Source organism: Urocitellus parryii, chromosome 13 (genome assembly GCF_045843805.1).
Source record: "Urocitellus parryii isolate mUroPar1 chromosome 13, mUroPar1.hap1, whole genome shotgun sequence".
Taxonomy (NCBI): domain Eukaryota; kingdom Metazoa; phylum Chordata; class Mammalia; order Rodentia; family Sciuridae; genus Urocitellus; species Urocitellus parryii.
The window spans coordinates 34057373-34061583 of NC_135543.1; the positions used below are offsets into that span (position 1 = coordinate 34057373).

The window sequence follows — 4211 nt, forward strand, 5'->3', positions numbered from 1 at the left end:
ACTTTTTCTTCCATCAGACGCAGAGTCTCTGTTTTGATATCAAGCTCCTTGATCCATTTTGAGTTAACTTTTTGTGCATGGTGAGAGAAAGGGATTCAGATTCATTTTGTTGCATATGGATTTCCAGTTCTCCCAGCACCATTTGTTGAAGATGCTATCCTTTCTCCATTGCATGCTTTTGGCACCTTTGTCTAATATAAGGTAGTTGTAATTTTGTGGATTGGTCTCTGTGTCCTCTATTCTGTACCATTGGTCTACCTGCCTGTTTTGGTACCAGTACCATGCTGTTTTTGTTACTATTGTTCTGTAGTATCGTGCATCATGATCAAGTAGGATTCATCCCTGGGATGCAAGGGTGGTTCAATATACAAAAATCAATAAATGTTATTCACCATATCAATAGACTTAAAGATAAGAACCATATGATCATCTTGATAGATGCAGAAAAAGCATTCGACATAGTTCAGCATCCCTTTATGTTCAAAACACTAGAAAAACTAAGGATAGCAGGAACATATCTCAATATTGTAAAAGCTATCTATGCTAAGCCTCAGGCTAGCATCATTCTGAATGGAGAAAAATTGAAGGCATTCCCTCTAAAATCTGGAACAAGACAGGGATGCCCTCTCTCACCACTTCTATTCAACATAGTTCTCGAAACACTGGCCAGAGCAATTAGACAGACGAAAGAAATTAAAGGCATAAAGATAGGAAAAGAAGAACTTAAATGATCACTATTTGCGGATGACATGATCCTATACCTAGCAGACCCAAGAGGGTCTACAAAGAAACTATTAGAGCTAATAAATGAATTCAGCAAAGTGGCAGGATATAAAATCGACACGCATAAATCAAAGGCATTCCTGTATATCAGTGACAAATCCTCTGAAATGGTAATGAGAACAACGATCCCATTCACAATATCCTCAAAAAAAAAAAATAAAATACTTGGAAATCAACCTAATAAAAGAGGTTAAAGAACTATACAACAAAAACTACAGAACCCGAAAGAGAGAAATAGAAGAAGACCTTAGAAGGTGGAAAGACATAACTTGTTCATGGATAGGCAGAACTAATATCATTAAAATGGCTGTATTACCAAAAGTTCTCTATAGATTTAATGCAATGCCAATCAAAATCCCAATGGCATTCCTTGCAGAAATAGAAAAAGCAATCATGAAATTCATCTGGAAAAATAAAAGACCCAGAATAGCAAAAGCAATTCTAAACAGGAAGAGTGAAACTGGTGGTATAGTGATACCAGATTTTAAATTATTTATGTTTTTTTGAGACTGTATTTTGCTAAGTCTTTAAGGAGTCACCAAGTTGCTGATGTTAGTCTTGAAATTGCAATCTTCCTGCTTCAGTCTCCTGAGTTGCTGAGATTACAGGAGTGTCCCACAGAGACTGGCTAAATACAAAATCTTCCTAAGTCAGGAAAAACTATAACAATAAAGTTTTTTTCCCCAAAAGTTAAGACCCTCATTTATTTTATAGATGAAACAAATCTGGAAAGATGTGATCTGATAAATTGGGTTGCTTAGGACCCGATCATAAAAAAAAAAAAAATGTCATTCTCTTTATTCTCTGAAATATTTCAAAACTAAGCAAACTTAAAAATAAATGAACAAAGGGCATCGTCAGTAAGACAGAAAACATATATTCAGGTCCTGGGTGTGTCTCTTGCTCATAGCATGAAGTAAGACATTCAACATGTCTGAAACCATTTTTCTCCTTGGCTGTGAGAGGATCATACCTAACACCTGCATGATCCATGCTTAGGGAGAATTGACAAATTGGATATAAACTCTAATCTCAAGATGCTTAGAATTTGGGAATGGATCTTATTATAAGACACCAGTAAGGGCAAAAACTATTTTAAGGTTGTAGCAAATGAAGTTTAATTTTGAGTTTGTAGGAATCCCAGTTGAAATCTATTTGTGGACAATGAAGAGTCAAGATGAGAAGTATTTCATCGTTCCTAGAATATGAGCAAACAATAAATTTCAACACCATAGAGGTCAAATTTTATCGCTTCTCGGCCTTTTGGCTAAGATCAAGTGTAGAGGTCAAATTTTAAAATTCTTGATTATGCACACATTAATAGACATGAGATATTTTATAAAAAGAGGTAGCACCCATGTTCTGTCAAAACACTTCTTTATGTGTGGAACTTACTTCTAAATAACCATGTTCTAAAAGACAAATGGCAGCATGTTCACAACTTAGAGATTGTGATGCCAAATTAATTAACAATCTTTTGTTGAGGAAAAGAAGCCACAGGAAAGACGTGAATAGTCAGCTTCATATATTTGAAGATGAGAAAGGCAGTGGCCCAGAATTTGTGTTGTAACATTATAAGGAGATGAGGCTGGTGTCCTGTTAAGTTTCTGAGAGTACTGTCCACAGGAGCTGCACATGCTGCAGGGCATGTCCCCACCCTGTAGTCCTCATGCTCAGACCTAAAAACTTTCTGAGAAAAACGCTATATGGGGTTCAGGACCAGATGAGCTTCAAAGTCCCACCCATGCCTAACTGGTCGCCAATCTGAGTGGATGCCTGTCCCTTTAGTTTATTCCCTTTGTTGGTCAGAGATCTGTGAGAATGACACAAAAACAGGCCTTTATTTCTGAGATTATTGAAGCTCATTGCTAAAGATTGTTCCCCAGTGGCACTATTTTTATTATATATAGTGTCCCACTCTTCCCAACTCCTCTATAGGTCAGTTGAGTTTTTACAATTTATATTTTGCTGACATGAAATTTTAGAAACAAGTTTCAGACAACTTACCTAAGGTTACATAACAAGTACATTAGTCTGTTTTTCATTACTATAACAAAATACCTGAGGCAAGCTAACTTTATGAAGAAAATGGGTTTATTTCAGTTACCATTTTGGAGGCTTAAAGTTTCAACTGCGTAGTGTACACTCTGTAAGGATCACATGGGACATGGCGGAGTATATTTGAGAGGAAGGATTACAATTTTTAAACAGAACCCAGGATGATAGGGGCTTCTAATACTTTTGGAAGTGCCTCTCAACCATTGAGCAAAGACATAATATACTTGGTCTTACCTGTCAAAAGCCCACCACCTCTGAGCTCCACCTCACTAAGGACTGTACTCCTGACACATGAATCCAACCACATCCAAATCATAGCAGTATGTTTGTGGTTACAAAATCAAAATGATATAATTTCTCTGCACACACCAATATGTCCTTGAAACATCAAAGCATTTATGGGGGGTTCACTCATTTGGGTAGGAATCTGCCATTTATTGTGCAGTCATACGATTTACAATCTCTATGAAGATGATGCGTCTTATCTCTATACTTCTGTCACCTGGCTCTATGGACAATATACAGAAGACAGTAATGGAGAATCACAAACCAAAATTTTGTTCCATGAATTCTGTGCCTTTTATTTCCAGTGTCAGTGGGTTTATTGTGTGAATCATGTTTTACCCTGGATGCTACTAACAATACTTTTCCTGGTCACCAGAGGTTGGCTAAGCTGCATCCTTGAAAAAAAAAAAAGAGAGATGCATGATACAAACTATATTATCTTTAAAGACTCTTTAAGTGAAAGCAGGTTATTTGAGGATTTTCAACATGTTCTGGTGACCAGTGCATCTGGGAATTGAAAACCCCGACTCAATAGCCCCAAGATTTTCTCTAACTCTGCCACCCTGTATTCAGAGATCCATTATTAGAGTTCTCTCTTCACTGCCCACACCTGAGTGTTCTTGAGTCAGTAGCAACTTCCTCCAAAGGAGCTATTTCCTTCTCCAGACATGGCCCTCATCTACATGAGAGTGTTTCAATCTACCACCTAGAGCATCTCTGTCCTCTCCCATCTCTATTTTATTGTTTGATATTAACTGGCTGAGGACAAAGCACTACCTTTGTCAATGCAAGGTGTGTGGGTGAATTCCATTTCTGATTCACCATTCATAACACCTTTAGGCAGAATTGCATATGCTGGGGAATCAGATGAATCTGGTTCAAATCCGAGATCTTTTCGTTAGTTGTTAGGAAGTATGGACAAATGACCTACCTCTATAAACCTCACTCTTCTCATCTGTAAATGAGAATAATATTAATTATACCACAGGAACAAATAAAGAACCTTGCACATAATTTATAGGAGAGTTGCTAGAACACTGTTTGATAGAAGGTAGCCTGATTTTTAAAATTTATGTAAACTAACC

General features: G+C 37.1%; 1 pseudogene; it reads left to right on the forward strand.

Annotated features, from left to right (window-relative positions):
• Window positions 1-2030: 2030 nt before the first annotated feature.
• LOC144250028 (U2 spliceosomal RNA) lies at window positions 2031-2182 on the forward strand (annotated as a pseudogene).
• The last annotated feature ends 2029 nt before the right edge of the window (window positions 2183-4211 follow it).